We start from the raw sequence: 20,865 nt of genomic DNA, 5'->3' as shown, positions 1-20,865 counted from the left end.
TTCTAGGAATGCTGCTGAAGTCTAAAAATTCATCTGAACTCTTTCATTATTCTCGGAATTCGTGTGAATTTTAAAAATGCTTCGGAACTCTTCTATTGTTCTCGGAATTCCGCTGAAGTTTAAAAATGCTTAAAATCTCTTACATTGTTCTCGGAATTCCGCTGAAGTTTAAAAATGCTTCGGAACTCTTCCATTTTTCTCGGAATTCTGCTGAAGTTTAAAAATGCTTCAGAACTCTTCCATTGCTCTCGGAATTCCGCTGACGTTTAATAATGCTTCGCAACTCTTCCATTGTTCTCGGAATTCCGCTGACATATAAAAATGCTTCGGAAATCTAGCATTGTTCTCGGCATTCCGCTGACATTTAAAAATGCTTCGGAACTCTTCAATTGTTCTCGGAATTCTGCTGAACTTTTAAAATGCTTTGGAACTCTTCCATTGCTCTCGGAATTCGGGTGAAGTTTAAAAATGCTTCGGAAATCTTCTATTGTTCTCGGAATTCCGCTGAAGTTTAAAAATGCTTAAAATCTCTTCCATTGTTCTCGTAATTCTGCTCATGTTTAAAAATGCTTCGGAACTCTTCCATTGTTCTCGTAATTCCGCTGAAGTTTAAAAATGGTTCGGAACTCTTCCATTGTTCTCGGAATTCTGATGACGTTTTAAAATGCTTCGGTACTCTTCCATTGTTCTCGGAATTCCGCTGACGTTTAAAAATGCTTCGGAACTCTTCCATTGTTATCGGAATTCCGCTGAAGTTTAAAAATGCTTCGGAACTCTTCCATTGTTCTAGGAATGCTGCTGAAGTCTAAAAATTCATCTGAACTCTTTCATTATTCTCGGAATTCGTGTGAATTTTAAAAATGCTTCGGAACTCTTCTATTGTTCTCGGAATTCCGCTGAAGTTTAAAAATGCTTAAAATCTCTTACATTGTTCTCGGAATTCCGCTGAAGTTTAAAAATGCTTCGGAACTCTTCCATTTTTCTCGGAATTCTGCTGAAGTTTAAAAATGCTTCAGAACTCTTCCATTGTTCTCAGAATTCTGCTGACGTTTAAAAATGCTTCGGTACTCTTCCATTGTTCTGGGAATTCTGCTGAAGTTTAAAAATGCTTCGGTACTCTTCCATTGTTCTCGGAATTCCGCTGACATATAAAAATGCTTCGGAAATCTTGCATTGTTCTCGGCATTCCGCTGACATTTAAAAATGCTTCGGAACTCTTCAATTGTTCTCGGAATTCTGCTGAACTTTTAAAATGCTTTGGAACTCTTCCATTGCTCTCGGAATTCGGGTGAAGTTTAAAAATGCTTCAGAACTCTTCTATTGTTCTCGGAATTCCGCTGAAGTTTAAAAATGCTTAAAATCTTTTCCATTGTTCTCGTAATTCTGCTCATGTTTAAAAATGCTTCGGAACTCCTCCATTGTTATCGGAATTCTGCTGAAGTTTAAAAATGCTTCGGAACTCTTCCATTGTTCTAAGAATTCTGCTGAAGTCTAAAAATTCATGTGAACTCTTCCATTATTCTCGGAATTCGTGTGAATTTTAAAAATGCTTCGGAACTCTTCTATTGTTCTCGGAATTCCGCTGAAATTTAAAAATGCTTAAAATCTCTTACATTGTTCTCGGAATTCCGCTGAAGTTTAAAAATGCATCGGAACTCTTCCATTGTTCTCGGAATTCTGCTGAAGTTTAAAAATGCTTCAGAACTCTTCCATTGTTCTCAGAATTCCGCTGACGTTTAAAAATGCTTCGGAAATCTTCCATTGTTTTCAAAATTCCGCTGACGTTTAAAAATGCTTCAGAACTTTTCCATTGTTCTCCGAATTCTGCTGACGTTTAAAAATGCTTCGGAACTCCTCCATTGTTATCGGAATTCTGCTGAAGTTTAAAAATGCTTCGGAACTCTTCCATTGTTCTAGGAATTCTGCTGAAGTCTAAAAATTCATGTGAACTCTTACATTATTCTCGGAATTCGTGTGAATTTTAAAAATGCTTCGGAACTCTTCTATTGTTCTCGGAATTCCGCTGAAATTTAAAAATGCTTAAAATCTCTTACATTGTTCTCGGAATTCCGCTGAAGTTTAAAAATGCTTCGGAACTCTTCCATTGTTCTCGGAATTCTGCTGAAGTTTAAAAATGCTTCAGAACTCTTCCATTGCTCTCGGAATTCCGCTGACGTTTAATAATGCTTCGCAACTCTTCCATTGTTCTCGGAATTCCGCTGACATATAAAAATGCTTCGGAAATCTAGCATTGTTCTCGGCATTCCGCTGACATTTAAAAATGCTTCGGAACTCTTCAATTGTTCTCGGAATTCTGCTGAACTTTTAAAATGCTTTGGAACTCTTCCATTGCTCTCGGAATTCGGGTGAAGTTTAAAAATGCTTCGGAAATCTTCTATTGTTCTCGGAATTCCGCTGAAGTTTAAAAATGCTTAAAATCTCTTCCATTGTTCTCGTAATTCTGCTCATGTTTAAAAATGCTTCGGAACTCTTCCATTGTTCTCGTAATTCCGCTGAAGTTTAAAAATGGTTCGGAACTCTTCCATTGTTCTCGGAATTCTGATGACGTTTTAAAATGCTTCGGTACTCTTCCATTGTTCTCGGAATTCCGCTGACGTTTAAAAATGCTTCGGAACTCTTCCATTGTTATCGGAATTCCGCTGAAGTTTAAAAATGCTTCGGAACTCTTCCATTGTTCTAGGAATGCTGCTGAAGTCTAAAAATTCATCTGAACTCTTTCATTATTCTCGGAATTCGTGTGAATTTTAAAAATGCTTCGGAACTCTTCTATTGTTCTCGGAATTCCGCTGAAGTTTAAAAATGCTTAAAATCTCTTACATTGTTCTCGGAATTCCGCTGAAGTTTAAAAATGCTTCGGAACTCTTCCATTTTTCTCGGAATTCTGCTGAAGTTTAAAAATGCTTCAGAACTCTTCCATTGTTCTCAGAATTCTGCTGACGTTTAAAAATGCTTCGGTACTCTTCCATTGTTCTGGGAATTCTGCTGAAGTTTAAAAATGCTTCGGTACTCTTCCATTGTTCTCGGAATTCCGCTGACATATAAAAATGCTTCGGAAATCTTGCATTGTTCTCGGCATTCCGCTGACATTTAAAAATGCTTCGGAACTCTTCAATTGTTCTCGGAATTCTGCTGAACTTTTAAAATGCTTTGGAACTCTTCCATTGCTCTCGGAATTCGGGTGAAGTTTAAAAATGCTTCAGAACTCTTCTATTGTTCTCGGAATTCCGCTGAAGTTTAAAAATGCTTAAAATCTTTTCCATTGTTCTCGTAATTCTGCTCATGTTTAAAAATGCTTCGGAACTCCTCCATTGTTATCGGAATTCTGCTGAAGTTTAAAAATGCTTCGGAACTCTTCCATTGTTCTAAGAATTCTGCTGAAGTCTAAAAATTCATGTGAACTCTTCCATTATTCTCGGAATTCGTGTGAATTTTAAAAATGCTTCGGAACTCTTCTATTGTTCTCGGAATTCCGCTGAAATTTAAAAATGCATAAAATCTCTTACATTGTTCTCGGAATTCCGCTGAAGTTTAAAAATGCTTCGGAACTCTTCCATTGTTCTCGGAATTCTGCTGAAGTTTAAAAATGCTTCAGAACTCTTCCATTGTTCTCAGAATTCCGCTGACGTTTAAAAATGCTTCGGAAATCTTCCATTGTTTTCAAAATTCCGCTGACGTTTAAAAATGCTTCAGAACTTTTCCATTGTTCTCCGAATTCTGCTGACGTTTAAAAATGCTTCGGAACTCCTCCATTGTTATCGGAATTCTGCTGAAGTTTAAAAATGCTTCGGAACTCTTCCATTGTTCTAGGAATTCTGCTGAAGTCTAAAAATTCATGTGAACTCTTACATTATTCTCGGAATTCGTGTGAATTTTAAAAATGCTTCGGAACTCTTCTATTGTTCTCGGAATTCCGCTGAAATTTAAAAATGCTTAAAATCTCTTACATTGTTCTCGGAATTCCGCTGAAGTTTAAAAATGCTTCGGAACTCTTCCATTGTTCTCGGAATTCTGCTGAAGTTTAAAAATGCTTCAGAACTCTTCCATTGTTCTCAGAATTCCGCTGACGTTTAAAAATGCTTCGGAAATCTTCCATTGTTTTCAAAATTCCGCTGACGTTTAAAAATGCTTCAGAACTTTTCCATTGTTCTCCGAATTCTGCTGACGTTTAGAAATGCTTCGGAACTCTTCCATTGTTCTAGGAATTCCGCTGACATTTAAAAATGCTTCACAACTCTTCCATTGTTCTCGGAATTCCTCTGACTTTTAAAAATGCTTCGGAACTCTTCCATTGTTCTCCAAATTCCGCTGAAGTTTAAAAATGCTTCGGAACCCTTCCATTGTTCTCGGAATTCTGCTGAAGTTTAAAAATGCTTCGGAACTCTTCCATTGTTCTCAGAATTCTGCTGACGTTTAAAAATGCTTCGGAAATCTTCCATTGTTTTCAAAATTCCGCTGACGCTTAAAAATGCTTCATAACTCTTCCATTGTTCTCGGAATTCCGCTGGCGTTTAATAATGCTTCGCAACTCTTTCATTGTTCTCGGAATTCCGCTGAAGTTTAAAAATGCTTCGGAACTCTTCCATTGTTCTCGGAATTCTGCTGACGTTTAAAAATGCTTCGGAACTCTTCCATTGTTCTCGGAATTCCGTTGAAGTTTAAAAATGCTTCGAAACTCTTCCATTGTTCTCGGAATTCTGCTGAAGTTTAAAAATGCTTCAGAACTCTTCCATTGTTCTCGGAATTCCGCTGACGTTTAATAATGCTTCGCAACTCTTTCATTGTTCTCGGAATTCCGCTGACGTTTAAAAATGCTTCGGAACTCTTCCATTGTTCTCGGAATTCCGTTGAAGTTTAAAAATGCTTCGAAACTCTTCCATTGTTCTCGGAATTCTGCTGAAGTTTAAAAATGCTTTGAAACTCTTCCATTGCTCTCGGAATTCCGCTGACGTTTAATAATGCTTCGCAACTCTTCCATTGTTCTCGGAATTCCGTTGAAGTTTAAAAATGCTTCGGTACTCTTCTATTGTTCTCGGAATTCCGCTGAAGTTTAAAAATGCTTAAAATCTCTTACATTGTTCTCGGAATTCCGCTGAAGTTTAAAAATGCTTCGGAACTCTTCCATTGTTCTCGGAATTCTGCTGAAGTTTAAAAATGCTTCAGAACTCTTCCATTGTTCTCAGAATTCTGCTGACGTTTAAAAATGCTTCGGTACTCTTCCATTGTTCTCGGAATTCCGCTGACGTTTAAAAATGCTTCGGTACTCTTCCATTGTTCTCGGAATTCCGCTGACATATAAAAATGCTTCTGAAATCTTGCATTGTTCTCGGCATTCCGCTGACGTTTAAAAATGCTTCGGTACTCTTCCATTGTTCTCGGAATTCCGCTGACATATAAAAATGCTTCGGAAATCTTGCATTGTTCTCGGCATTCCGCTGACATTTAAAAATGCTTCGGAACTCTTCAATTGTTCTCGGAATTCTGCTGAACTTTTAAAATGCTTTGGAACTCTTCCATTGCTCTCGGAATTCGGGTGAAGTTTAAAAATGCTTCGGAACTCTTCTATTGTTCTCGGAATTCCGCTGAAGTTTAAAAATGCTTAAAATCTCTTCCATTGTTCTCGTAATTCTGCTCATGTTTAAAAATGCTTCGGAACTCTTCCATTGTTCTCGTAATTCCGCTGAAGTTTAAAAATGGTTCGGAACTCTTCCATTGTTCTCGGAATTCCGATGACGTTTTAAAATGCTTCGGTACTCTTCCATTGTTCTCGGAATTCCGCTGACGTTTAAAAATGCTTCGGAACTCTTCCATTGTTATCGGAATTCCGCTGAAGTTTAAAAATGCTTCGGAACTCTTCCATTGTTCTAGGAATTCTGCTGAAGTATAAAAATTCATCTGAACTCTTCCATTATTCTCGGAATTCGTGTGAATTTTAAAAATGCTTCGTAACTCTTCTATTGTTCTCGGAATTCCGCTGAAGTTTAAAAATGCTTAAAATCTCTTACATTGTTCTCGGAATTCCGCTGAAGTTTAAAAATGCTTCGGAACTCTTCCATTGTTCTCGGAATTCTGCTGAAGTTTAAAAATGCTTCAGAACTCTTCCATTGTTCTCAGAATTCCGCTGATGTTTAAAAATGCTTCGGTACTCTTCCATTGTTCTCGGAATTCCGCTGACATATAAAAATGCTTCGGAAATCTTGCATTGTTCTCGGCATTCCGCTGACATTTAAAAATGCTTTGAAACTCTTTCATTGTTCTCGGAATTCCGCTGAAGTTTAAAAATGCTTCGGAACTCTTCCATTGTTCTAGGAATTCTGCTGAAGTCTAAAAATTCATCTGAACTCTTCCATTATTCTCGGAATTCTTGTGAATTTTAAAAATGCTTCGTAACTCTTCTATTGTTCTCGGAATTCCGCTGAAGTTTAAAAATGCTTAAAATCTCTTACATTGTTCTCGGAATTCCGCTGAAGTTTAAAAATGCTTCGGAACTCTTTCATTGTTCTCGGAATTCTGCTGAAGTTTAAAAATGCTTAAAATCTCTTCCATTGTTCTCGTAATTCTGCTCATGTTTAAAAATGCTTCGGAACTCTTCCATTGTTCTCGTAATTCCGCTGAAGTTTAAAAATGGTTCGGAACTCTTCCATTGTTCTCGGAATTCCGATGACGTTTTAAAATGCTTCGGTACTCTTCCATTGTTCTCGGAATTCCGCTGACGTTTAAAAATGCTTCGGAACTCTTCCATTGTTATCGGAATTCCGCTGAAGTTTAAAAATGCTTCGGAACTCTTCCATTGTTCTAGGAATGCTGCTGAAGTCTAAAAATTCATCTGAACTCTTTCATTATTCTCGGAATTCGTGTGAATTTTAAAAATGCTTCGGAACTCTTCTATTGTTCTCGGAATTCCGCTGAAGTTTAAAAATGCTTAAAATCTCTTACATTGTTCTCGGAATTCCGCTGAAGTTTAAAAATGCTTCGGAACTCTTCCATTTTTCTCGGAATTCTGCTGAAGTTTAAAAATGCTTCAGAACTCTTCCATTGTTCTCAGAATTCTGCTGACGTTTAAAAATGCTTCGGTACTCTTCCATTGTTCTGGGAATTCTGCTGAAGTTTAAAAATGCTTCGGTACTCTTCCATTGTTCTCGGAATTCCGCTGACATATAAAAATGCTTCGGAAATCTTGCATTGTTCTCGGCATTCCGCTGACATTTAAAAATGCTTCGGAACTCTTCAATTGTTCTCGGAATTCTGCAGAACTTTTAAAATGCTTTGGAACTCTTCCATTGCTCTCGGAATTCGGGTGAAGTTTAAAAATGCTTCGGAACTCTTCTATTGTTCTCGGAATTCCGCTGAAGTTTAAAAATGCTTAAAATCTTTTCCATTGTTCTCGTAATTCTGCTCATGTTTAAAAATGCTTCGGAACTCCTCCATTGTTATCGGAATTCTGCTGAAGTTTAAAAATGCTTCGGAACTCTTCCATTGTTCTAAGAATTCTGCTGAAGTCTAAAAATTCATGTGAACTCTTCCATTATTCTCGGAATTCGTGTGAATTTTAAAAATGCTTCGGAACTCTTCCATTGTTCTAGGAATTCTGCTGAAGTCTAAAAATTCATGTGAACTCTTACATTATTCTCGGAATTCGTGTGAATTTTAAAAATGCTTCGGAACTCTTCTATTGTTCTCGGAATTCCGCTGAAATTTAAAAATGCTTAAAATCTCTTACATTGTTCTCGGAATTCCGCTGAAGTTTAAAAATGCTTCGGAACTCTTCCATTGTTCTCGGAATTCTGCTGAAGTTTAAAAATGCTTCAGAACTCTTCCATTGTTCTCAGAATTCCGCTGACGTTTAAAAATGCTTCGGAAATCTTCCATTGTTTTCAAAATTCCGCTGACGTTTAAAAATGCTTCAGAACTTTTCCATTGTTCTCCGAATTCTGCTGACGTTTAAAAATGCTTCGGAACTCTTCCATTGTTCTAGGAATTCCGCTGACATTTAAAAATGCTTCACAACTCTTCCATTGTTCTCGGAATTCCTCTGACTTTTAAAAATGCTTTGGAACTCTTCCATTGTTCTCCAAATTCCGCTGAAGTTTAAAAATGCTTCGGAACCCTTCCATTGTTCTCGGAATTCTGCTGAAGTTTAAAAATGCTTCGGAACTCTTCCATTGTTCTCAGAATTCTGCTGACGTTTAAAAATGCTTCGGAAATCTTACATTGTTTTCAAAATTCCGCTGACGCTTAAAAATGCTTCAGAACTCTTCCATTGTTCTCGGAATTCCGCTGGCGTTTAATAATGCTTCGCAACTCTTTCATTGTTCTCGGAATTCCGCTGAAGTTTAAAAATGCTTCGGAACTCTTCCATTGTTCTCGGAATTCTGCTGACGTTTAAAAATGCTTCGGAACTCTTCCATTGTTCTCGGAATTCCGTTGAAGTTTAAAAATGCTTCGAAACTCTTCCATTGTTCTCGGAATTCTGCTGAAGTTTAAAAATGCTTCAGAACTCTTCCATTGTTCTCGGAATTCCGCTGACGTTTAATAATGCTTCGCAACTCTTTCATTGTTCTCGGAATTCCGCTGACGTTTAAAAATGCTTCGGAACTCTTCCATTGTTCTCGGAATTCCGTTGAAGTTTAAAAATGCTTCGAAACTCTTCCATTGTTCTCGGAATTCTGCTGAAGTTTAAAAATGCTTTGAAACTCTTTCATTGTTCTCGGAATTCTGCTGAAGTTTAAAAATGCTTCAGAACTCTTCCATTGCTCTCGGAATTCCGCTGACGTTTAATAATGCTTCGCAACTCTTCCATTGTTCTCGGAATTCCGTTGAAGTTTAAAAATGCTTCGGTACTCTTCTATTGTTCTCGGAATTCCGCTGAAGTTTAAAAATGCTTAAAATCTCTTACATTGTTCTCGGAATTCCGCTGAAGTTTAAAAATGCTTCGGAACTCTTCCATTGTTCTCGGAATTCTGCTGAAGTTTAAAAATGCTTCAGAACTCTTCCATTGTTCTCAGAATTCTGCTGACGTTTAAAAATGCTTCGGTACTCTTCCATTGTTCTCGGAATTCCGCTGACATATAAAAATGCTTCTGAAATCTTGCATTGTTCTCGGCATTCCGCTGACGTTTAAAAATGCTTCGGTACTCTTCCATTGTTATCGGAAATCCGCTGAAGTTTAAAAATGCTTCGGAACTCTTCCATTTTTCTCGGAATTCTGCTGAAGTTTAAAAATGCTTCAGAACTCTTCCATTTTTCTCAGAATTCTGCTGACGTTTAAAAATGCTTCGGTACTCTTCCATTGTTCTGGGAATTCTGCTGAAGTTTAAAAAAGCTTCGGTACTCTTCCATTGTTCTCGGAATTCCGCTGACATATAAAAATGCTTCGGAAATCTTGCATTGTTCTCGGCATTCCGCTGACATTTAAAAATGCTTCGGAACTCTTCAATTGTTCTCGGAATTCTGCTGAACTTTTAAAATGCTTTGGAACTCTTCCATTGCTCTCGGAATTCGGGTGAAGTTTAAAAATGCTTCGGAACTCTTCTATTGTTCTCGGAATTCCGCTGAAGTTTAAAAATGCTTAAAATCTCTTCCATTGTTCTCGTAATTCTGCTCATGTTTAAAAATGCTTCGGAACTCTTCCATTGTTCTCGTAATTCCGCTGAAGTTTAAAAATGGTTCGGAACTCTTCCATTGTTCTCGGAATTCCGATGACGTTTTAAAATGCTTCGGTACTCTTCCATTGTTCTCGGAATTCCGCTGACGTTTAAAAATGCTTCGGAACTCTTCCATTGTTATCGGAATTCCGCTGAAGTTTAAAAATGCTTCGGAACTCTTCCATTGTTCTAGGAATTCTGCTGAAGTCTAAAAATTCATCTGAACTCTTCCATTATTCTCGGAATTCGTGTGAATTTTAAAAATGCTTCGTAACTCTTCTATTGTTCTCGGAATTCCGCTGAAGTTTAAAAATGCTTAAAATCTCTTACATTGTTCTCGGAATTCCGCTGAAGTTTAAAAATGCTTCGGAACTCTTCCATTGTTCTCGGAATTCTGCTGAAGTTTAAAAATGCTTCAGAACTCTTCCATTGTTCTCGGAATTCCGCTGACATATAAAAATGCTTCGGAAATCTTGCATTGTTCTCGGCATTCCGCTGACATTTAAAAATGCTTTGAAACTCTTTCATTGTTCTCGGAATTCCGCTGAAGTTTAAAAATGCTTCGGAACTCTTCCATTGTTCTAGGAATTCTGCTGAAGTCTAAAAATTCATCTGAACTCTTCCATTATTCTCGGAATTCTTGTGAATTTTAAAAATGCTTCGTAACTCTTCTATTGTTCTCGGAATTCCGCTGAAGTTTAAAAATGCTTAAAATCTCTTACATTGTTCTCGGAATTCCGCTGAAGTTTAAAAATGCTTCGGAACTCTTCCATTGTTCTCGGAATTCTGCTGAAGTTTAAAAATGCTTCAGAACTCTTCCATTGTTCTCAGAATTCCGCTGACGTTTAAAAATGCTTCGGTACTCTTCCATTGTTCTCGGAATTCCGCTGACGTTTAAAAATGCTTCGGTACTCTTCCATTGTTCTCGGAATTCCGCTGACATATAAAAATGCTTCTGAAATCTTACATTGTTCTCGGCATTCCGCTGACGTTTAAAAATGCTTCGGAACTCTTCAATTCTTCTCGGAATTCCGCTGACGTTTAAAAATGCTTCGGAACTCTTCCATTGTTCTCAGAATTCCGTTGAAGTTTAAAAATGCTTCGAAACTCTTCCATTGTTCTCGGAATTCTGCTGAAGTTTAAAAATGCTTCGAAACTCTTTCATTGTTCTCGGAATTCTGCTGAAGTTTAAAAATGCTTCAGAACTCTTCCATTGCTCTCGGAATTCCGCTGACGTTTAATAATGCTTCGCAACTCTTCCATTGTTCTCGGAATTCCGCTGACATATAAAAATGCTTCGGAAATCTTGCATTGTTCTCGGCATTCCGCTGACATTTAAAAATGCTTCGGAACTCTTCAATTGTTCTCGGAATTCTGCTGAACTTTTAAAATGCTTTGGAACTCTTCCATTGCTCTCGGAATTCGGGTGAAGTTTAAAAATGCTTCGGAAATCTTCTATTGTTCTCGGAATTCCGCTGACGTTTAAAAATGCTTCGGAACTCTTCCATTGTTATCGGAATTCCGCTGAAGTTTAAAAATGCTTCGGAACTCTTCCATTGTTCTAGGAATTCTGCTGAAGTCTAAAAATTCATCTGAACTCTTTCATTATTCTCGGAATTCGTGTGAATTTTAAAAATGCTTCGGAACTCTTCTATTGTTATCGGAATTCCGCTGAAGTTTAAAAATGCTTCGGTACTCTTCCATTGTTCTCGGAATTCCGCTGACATATAAAAATGCTTCGGAAATCTTGCATTGTTCTCGGCATTCCGCTGACATTTAAAAATGCTTCGGAACTCTTCAATTGTTCTCGGAATTCTGCTGAACTTTTAAAATGCTTTGGAACTCTTCCATTGCTCTCGGAATTCGGGTGAAGTTTAAAAATGCTTCAGAACTCTTCTATTGTTCTCGGAATTCCGCTGAAGTTTAAAAATGCTTAAAATCTTTTCCATTGTTCTCGTAATTCTGCTCATGTTTAAAAATGCTTCGGAACTCCTCCATTGTTATCGGAATTCTGCTGAAGTTTAAAAATGCTTCGGAACTCTTCCATTGTTCTAAGAATTCCGCTGAAGTCTAAAAATTCATCTGAACTCTTTCATTATTCTCGGAATTCGTGTGAATTTTAAAAATGCTTCGGAACTCTTCTATCGTTCTCGGAATTCCGCTGAAGTTTAAAAATGCTTAAAATCTCTTACATTGTTCTCGGAATTCTGCTGAAGTTTAAAAATGCTTCGGAACTCTTCCATTTTTCTTGGAATTCTTCTGAAGTTTAAAAATGCTTCAGAACTCTTCCACTGTTCTCAGAATTCCGCTGACGTTTAAAAATGCTTCGGTACTCTTCCATTGTTCTCGGAATTCCGCTGACGTTTAAAAATGCTTCGGTACTCTTCCATTGTTCTCGGAATTCCGCTGACATATAAAAATGCTTCGGAAATCTTGCATTGTTCTCGGCATTCCGCTGACATTTAAAAATGATTCGGAACTCTTCAATTGTTCTCGGAATTCTGCTGAACTTTTAAAATGCTTTGGAACTCTTCCATTGCTCTCGGAATTCGGGTGAAGTTTAAAAATGCTTCGGAACTCTTCTATTGTTCTCGGAATTCCGCTGAAGTTTAAAAATGCTTAAAATCTCTTCCATTGTTCTCGTAATTCTGCTCATGTTTAAAAATGCTTCGGAACTCTTCCATTGTTCTCGTAATTCCGCTGAAGTTTAAAAATGCTTCGGAACTCTTCCATTGTTCTCGGAATTCCGCTGACGTTTAAAAATGCTTCACAACTCTTCCATTGTTCTCGGAATTCCGCTGACTTTTAAAAATGCTTCGGAACTCTTCCATTGTTCTCCAAATTTCGCTGAAGTTTAAAAATGCTTCGGAACCCTTCCATTGTTCTCGGAATTCTGCTGAAGTTTAAAAATGCTTCAGAACTCTTCCATTGTTCTCAGAATTCCGCTGACGTTTAAAAATGCTTCGGAAATCTTCCATTGTTTTCAAAATTCCGCTGACGCTTAAAAATGCTTCAGAACTCTTCCATTGTTCTCGGAATTCCGCTGACGTTTAATAATGCTTCGCAACTCTTTCATTGTTCTCGGAATTCCGCTGACGTTTAAAAATGCTTCGGAACTCTTCCATTGTTTTCGGAATTCCGTTGAAGTTTAAAAATGCTTCGAAACTCTTCCATTGTTCTCGGAATTCTGCTGAAGTTTAAAAATGCTTCGAAACTCTTTCATTGTTCTCGGAATTCTGCTGAAGTTTAAAAATGCTTCAGAACTCTTCCATTGCTCTCGGAATTCCACTGACGTTTAATAATGCTTCGCAACTCTTCCATTGTTCTCGGAATTCCGTTGAAGTTTAAAAATGCTTCGAAACTCTTCCATTGTTCTCGGAATTCTGCTGAAGTTTAAAAATGCTTCGGTACTCTTCCATTGTTCTCGGAATTCCGCTGACATATAAAAATGCTTCGGAAATCTTGCATTGTTCTCGGCATTCCGCTGACGTTTAAAAATGCTTCGGAACTCTTCAATTGTTTTCGGAATTCTGCTGAACTTTTAAAATGCTTTGGAACTCTTCCATTGCTCTCGGAATTCGGGTGAAGTTTAAAAATGCTTTGGAACTCTTGTATTGTTCTCGGAATTCCGCTGAAGTTTAAAAATGCTTAAAATCTCTTCCATTGTTCTCGTAATTCTGCTCATGTTTAAAAATGCTTCGGAACTCTTCCATTGTTCTCGTAATTCCGCTGAAGTTTAAAAATGGTTCGGAACTCTTCCATTGTTCTCGGAATTCCGATGACGTTTTAAAATGCTTCGGTACTCTTCCATTGTTCTCGGAATTCCGCTGACGTTTAAAAATGCTTCGGAACTCCTCCATTGTTATCGGAATTCTGCTGAAGTTTAAAAATGCTTCGGAACTCTTCCATTGTTCTAAGAATTCTGCTGAAGTCTAAAAATTCATGTGAACTCTTCCATTATTCTCGGAATTCGTGTGAATTTTAAAAATGCTTCGGAACTCTTCTATTGTTCTCGGAATTCCGCTGAAATTTAAAAATGCTTAAAATCTCTTACATTGTTCTCGGAATTCTGCTGAAGTTTAAAAATGCTTCAGAACTCTTCCATTGTTCTCAGAATTCCGCTGACGTTTAAAAATGCTTCGGAAATCTTCCATTGTTTTCAAAATTCCGCTGACGTTTAAAAATGCTTCAGAACTTTTCCATTGTTCTCCGAATTCTGCTGACGTTTAAAAATGCTTCGGAACTCCTCCATTGTTATCGGAATTCTGCTGAAGTTTAAAAATGCTTCGGAACTCTTCCATTGTTCTAGGAATTCTGCTGAAGTCTAAAAATTCATGTGAACTCTTACATTGTTCTCGGAATTCCGCTGAAGTTTAAAAATGCTTCGGAACTCTTCCATTGTTCTCGGAATTCTGCTGAAGTTTAAAAATGCTTCAGAACTCTTCCATTGTTCTCAGAATTCCGCTGACGTTTAAAAATGCTTCGGAAATCTTCCATTGTTTTCAAAATTCCGCTGACGTTTAAAAATGCTTCAGAACTTTTCCATTGTTCTCCGAATTCTGCTGAAGTTTAAAAATGCTTCGGAACTCTTCCATTGTTCTCGGAATTCCGCTGACATTTAAAAATGCTTCACAACTCTTCCATTGTTCTCGGAATTCCTCTGACTTTTAAAAATGCTTCGGAACTCTTCCATTGTTCTCCAAATTCCGCTGAAGTTTAAAAATGCTTCGGAACCCTTCCATTGTTCTCGGAATTCTGCTGAAGTTTAAAAATGCTTCGGAACTCTTCCATTGTTCTCAGAATTCTGCTGACGTTTAAAAATGCTTCGGAAATCTTCCATTGTTTTCAAAATTCCGCTGACGCTTAAAAATGCTTCAGAACTCTTCCATTGTTCTCGGAATTCCGCTGGCGTTTAATAATGCTTCGCAACTCTTTCATTGTTCTCGGAATTCCGCTGAAGTTTAAAAATGCTTCGGAACTCTTCCATTGTTCTCGGAATTCTGCTGACGTTTAAAAATGCTTCGGAACTCTTCCATTGTTCTCGGAATTCCGTTGAAGTTTAAAAATGCTTCGAAACTCTTCCATTGTTCTCGGAATTCTGCTGAAGTTTAAAAATGCTTCAGAACTCTTCCATTGTTCTCGGAATTCCGCTGACGTTTAATAATGCTTCGCAACTCTTTCATTGTTCTCGGAATTCCGCTGACGTTTAAAAATGCTTCGGAACTCTTCCATTGTTCTCGGAATTCCGTTGAAGTTTAAAAATTCTTCGAAACTCTTCCATTGTTCTCGGAATTCTGCTGAAGTTTAAAAATGCTTTGAAACTCTTTCATTGTTCTCGGAATTCTGCTGAAGTTTAAAAATGCTTCAGAACTCTTCCATTGCTCTCGGAATTCCGCTGACGTTTAATAATGCTTCGCAACTCTTCCATTGTTCTCGGAATTCCGTTGAAGTTTAAAAATGGTTCGAAACTCTTCCATTGTTCTCGGAATTCTGCTGAAGTTTAAAAATGCTTCGGTACTCTTCCATTGTTCTCGGAATTACGCTGACATATAAAAATGCTTCGGAAATCTTGCATTGTTCTCGGCATTCCGCTGACATTTAAAAATGCTTTGAAACTCTTTCATTGTTCTCGGAATTCCGCTGAAGTTTAAAAATGCTTCGGAACTCTTCCATTGTTCTAGGAATTCTGCTGAAGTCTAAAAATTCATCTGAACTCTTCCATTATTCTCGGAATTCTTGTGAATTTTAAAAATGCTTCGTAACTCTTCCATTGTTCTCGGAATTCCGCTGAAGTTTAAAAATGCTTAAAATCTCTTCCATTGTTCTCGTAATTCTGCTCATGTTTAAAAATGCTTCGGAACTCTTCCATTGTTCTCGTAATTCCGCTGAAGTTTAAAAATGGTTCGGAACTCTTCCATTGTTCTCGGAATTCCGATGACATTTTAAAATGCTTCGGTACTCTTCCATTGTTCTCGGAATTCCGCTGACGTTTAAAAATGCTTCGGAACTCTTCCATTGTTATCGGAATTCCGCTGAAGTTTAAAAATGCTTCGGAACTCTTCCATTGTTCTAGGAATGCTGCTGAAGTCTAAAAATTCATCTGAACTCTTTCATTATTCTCGGAATTCGTGTGAATTTTAAAAATGCTTCGGAACTCTTCTATTGTTCTCGGAATTCCGCTGAAGTTTAAAAATGCTTAAAATCTCTTACATTGTTCTCGGAATTCCGCTGAAGTTTAAAAATGCTTCGGAACTCTTCCATTTTTCTCGGAATTCTGCTGAAGTTTAAAAATGCTTCAGAACTCTTCCATTGCTCTCGGAATTCCGCTGACGTTTAATAATGCTTCGCAACTCTTCCATTGTTCTCGGAATTCCGCTGACATATAAAAATGCTTCGGAAATCTAGCATTGTTCTCGGCATTCCGCTGACATTTAAAAATGCTTCGGAACTCTTCAATTGTTCTCGGAATTCTGCTGAACTTTTAAAATGCTTTGGAACTCTTCCATTGCTCTCGGAATTCGGGTGAAGTTTAAAAATGCTTCGGAAATCTTCTATTGTTCTCGGAATTCCGCTGAAGTTTAAAAATGCTTAAAATCTCTTCCATTGTTCTCGTAATTCTGCTCATGTTTAAAAATGCTTCGGAACTCTTCCATTGTTCTCGTAATTCCGCTGAAGTTTAAAAATGGTTCGGAACTCTTCCATTGTTCTCGGAATTCTGATGACGTTTTAAAATGCTTCGGTACTCTTCCATTGTTCTCGGAATTCCGCTGACGTTTAAAAATGCTTCGGAACTCTTCCATTGTTATCGGAATTCCGCTGAAGTTTAAAAATGCTTCGGAACTCTTCCATTGTTCTAGGAATGCTGCTGAAGTCTAAAAATTCATCTGAACTCTTTCATTATTCTCGGAATTCGTGTGAATTTTAAAAATGCTTCGGAACTCTTCTATTGTTCTCGGAATTCCGCTGAAGTTTAAAAATGCTTAAAATCTCTTACATTGTTCTCGGAATTCCGCTGAAGTTTAAAAATGCTTCGGAACTCTTCCATTGTTCTCAGAATTCTGCTGACGTTTAAAAATGCTTCGGTACTCTTCCATTGTTCTGGGAATTCTGCTGAAGTTTAAAAATGCTTCGGTACTCTTCCATTGTTCTCGGAATTCCGCTGACATATAAAAATGCTTCGGAAATCTTGCATTGTTCTCGGCATTCCGCTGACATTTAAAAATGCTTCGGAACTCTTCAATTGTTCTCGGAATTCTGCTGAACTTTTAAAATGCTTTGGAACTCTTCCATTGCTCTCGGAATTCGGGTGAAGTTTAAAAATGCTTCAGAACTCTTCTATTGTTCTCGGAATTCCGCTGAAGTTTAAAAATGCTTAAAATCTTTTCCATTGTTCTCGTAATTCTGCTCATGTTTAAAAATGCTTCGGAACTCCTCCATTGTTATCGGAATTCTGCTGAAGTTTAAAAATGCTTCGGAACTCTTCCATTGTTCTAAGAATTCTGCTGAAGTCTAAAAATTCATGTGAACTCTTCCATTATTCTCGGAATTCGTGTGAATTTTAAAAATGCTTCGGAACTCTTCTATTGTTCTCGGAATTCCGCTGAAATTTAAAAATGCTTAAAATCTCTTACATTGTTCTCGGAATTCCGCTGAAGTTTAAAAATGCATCGGAACTCTTCCATTGTTCTCGGAATTCTGCTGAAGTTTAAAAATGCTTCAGAACTCTTCCATTGTTCTCAGAATTCCGCTGACGTTTAAAAATGCTTCGGAAATCTTCCATTGTTTTCAAAATTCCGCTGACGTTTAAAAATGCTTCAGAACTTTTCCATTGTTCTCCGAATTCTGCTGACGTTTAAAAATGCTTCGGAACTCCTCCATTGTTATCGGAATTCTGCTGAAGTTTAAAAATGCTTCGGAACTCTTCCATTGTTCTAGGAATTCTGCTGAAGTCTAAAAATTCATGTGAACTCTTACATTATTCTCGGAATTCGTGTGAATTTTAAAAATGCTTCGGAACTCTTCTATTGTTCTCGGAATTCCGCTGAAATTTAAAAATGCTTAAAATCTCTTACATTGTTCTCGGAATTCCGCTGAAGTTTAAAAATGGTTCGGAACTCTTCCATTGTTCTCGGAATTCTGATGACGTTTTAAAATGCTTCGGTACTCTTCCATTGTTCTCGGAATTCCGCTGACGTTTAAAAATGCTTCGGAACTCTTCCATTGTTATCGGAATTCCGCTGAAGTTTAAAAATGCTTCGGAACTCTTCCATTGTTCTAGGAATGCTGCTGAAGTCTAAAAATTCATCTGAACTCTTTCATTATTCTCGGAATTCGTGTGAATTTTAAAAATGCTTCGGAACTCTTCTATTGTTCTCGGAATTCCGCTGAAGTTTAAAAATGCTTAAAATCTCTTACATTGTTCTCGGAATTCCGCTGAAGTTTAAAAATGCTTCGGAACTCTTCCATTTTTCTCGGAATTCTGCTGAAGTTTAAAAATGCTTCAGAACTCTTCCATTGTTCTCAGAATTCTGCTGACGTTTAAAAATGCTTCGGTACTCTTCCATTGTTCTGGGAATTCTGCTGAAGTTTAAAAATGCTTCGGTACTCTTCCATTGTTCTCGGAATTCCGCTGACATATAAAAATGCTTCGGAAATCTTGCATTGTTCTCGGCATTCCGCTGACATTTAAAAATGCTTCGGAACTCTTCAATTGTTCTCGGAATTCTGCTGAACTTTTAAAATGCTTTGGAACTCTTCCATTGCTCTCGGAATTCGGGTGAAGTTTAAAAATGCTTCAGAACTCTTCTATTGTTCTCGGAATTCCGCTGAAGTTTAAAAATGCTTAAAATCTTTTCCATTGTTCTCGTAATTCTGCTCATGTTTAAAAATGCTTCGGAACTCCTCCATTGTTATCGGAATTCTGCTGAAGTTTAAAAATGCTTCGGAACTCTTCCATTGTTCTAAGAATTCTGCTGAAGTCTAAAAATTCATGTGAACTCTTCCATTATTCTCGGAATTCGTGTGAATTTTAAAAATGCTTCGGAACTCTTCTATTGTTCTCGGAATTCCGCTGAAATTTAAAAATGCTTAAAATCTCTTACATTGTTCTCGGAATTCCGCTGAAGTTTAAAAATGCTTCGGAACTCTTCCATTGTTCTCGGAATTCTGCTGAAGTTTAAAAATGCTTCAGAACTCTTCCATTGTTCTCAGAATTCCGCTGACGTTTAAAAATGCTTCGGAAATCTTCCATTGTTTTCAAAATTCCGCTGACGTTTAAAAATGCTTCAGAACTTTTCCATTGTTCTCCGAATTCTGCTGACGTTTAAAAATGCTTCGGAACTCCTCCATTGTTATCGGAATTCTGCTGAAGTTTAAAAATGCTTCGGAACTCTTCCATTGTTCTAGGAATTCTGCTGAAGTCTAAAAATTCATGTGAACTCTTACATTATTCTCGGAATTCGTGTGAATTTTAAAAATGCTTCGGAACTCTTCTATTGTTCTCGGAATTCCGCTGAAATTTAAAAATGCTTAAAATCTCTTACATTGTTCTCGGAATTCCGCTGAAGTTTAAAAATGCTTCGGAACTCTTCCATTGTTCTCGGAATTCTGCTGAAGTTTAAAAATGCTTCAGAACTCTTCCATTGTTCTCAGAATTCCGCTGACGTTTAAAAATGCTTCGGAAATCTTCCATTGTTTTCAAAATTCCGCTGACGTTTAAAAATGCTTCAGAACTTTTCCATTGTTCTCCGAATTCTGCTGACGTTTAAAAATGCTTCGGAACTCTTCCATTGTTCTAGGAATTCCGCTGACATTTAAAAATGCTTCACAACTCTTCCATTGTTCTCGGAATTCCTCTGACTTTTAAAAATGCTTCGGAACTCTTCCATTGTTCTCCAAATTCCGCTGAAGTTTAAAAATGCTTCGGAACCCTTCCATTGTTCTCGGAATTCTGCTGAAGTTTAAAAATGCTTCGGAACTCTTCCATTGTTCTCAGAATTCTGCTGACGTTTAAAAATGCTTCGGAAATCTTCCATTGTTTTCAAAATTCCGCTGACGCTTAAAAATGCTTCATAACTCTTCCATTGTTCTCGGAATTCCGCTGGCGTTTAATAATGCTTCGCAACTCTTTCATTGTTCTCGGAATTCCGCTGAAGTTTAAAAATGCTTCGGAACTCTTCCATTGTTCTCGGAATTCTGCTGACGTTTAAAAATGCTTCGGAACTCTTCCATTGTTCTCGGAATTCCGTTGAAGTTTAAAAATGCTTCGAAACTCTTCCATTGTTCTCGGAATTCTGCTGAAGTTTAAAAATGCTTCAGAACTCTTCCATTGTTCTCGGAATTCCGCTGACGTTTAATAATGCTTCGCAACTCTTTCATTGTTCTCGGAATTCCGCTGACGTTTAAAAATGCTTCGGAACTCTTCCATTGTTCTCGGAATTCCGTTGAAGTTTAAAAATGCTTCGAAACTCTTCCATTGTTCTCGGAATTCTGCTGAAGTTTAAAAATGCTTTGAAACTCTTCCATTGCTCTCGGAATTCCGCTGACGTTTAATAATGCTTCGCAACTCTTCCATTGTTCTCGGAATTCCGTTGAAGTTTAAAAATGCTTCGGTACTCTTCTATTGTTCTCGGAATTCCGCTGAAGTTTAAAAATGCTTAAAATCTCTTACATTGTTCTCGGAATTCCGCTGAAGTTTAAAAATGCTTCGGAACTCTTCCATTGTTCTCGGAATTCTGCTGAAGTTTAAAAATGCTTCAGAACTCTTCCATTGTTCTCAGAATTCTGCTGACGTTTAAAAATGCTTCGGTACTCTTCCATTGTTCTCGGAATTCCGCTGACGTTTAAAAATGCTTCGGTACTCTTCCATTGTTCTCGGAATTCCGCTGACATATAAAAATGCTTCTGAAATCTTGCATTGTTCTCGGCATTCCGCTGACGTTTAAAAATGCTTCGGTACTCTTCCATTGTTCTCGGAATTCCGCTGACATATAAAAATGCTTCGGAAATCTTGCATTGTTCTCGGCATTCCGCTGACATTTAAAAATGCTTCGGAAATCTTGCATTGTTCTCGGAATTCCGCTGAAATTTAAAAATGCTTAAAATCTCTTACATTGTTCTCGGAATTCCGCTGAAGTTTAAAAATGGTTCGGAACTCTTCCATTGTTCTCGGAATTCTGATGACGTTTTAAAATGCTTCGGTACT

Source organism: Phyllobates terribilis, unplaced genomic scaffold (genome assembly GCF_046119375.1).
Source record: "Phyllobates terribilis strain yellow unplaced genomic scaffold, ASM4611937v1 Scaffold_1__5_contigs__length_1240528914, whole genome shotgun sequence".
Taxonomy (NCBI): Eukaryota; Metazoa; Chordata; class Amphibia; order Anura; family Dendrobatidae; genus Phyllobates; species Phyllobates terribilis.
Note: the sequence above shows the minus strand (reverse complement) of the source record.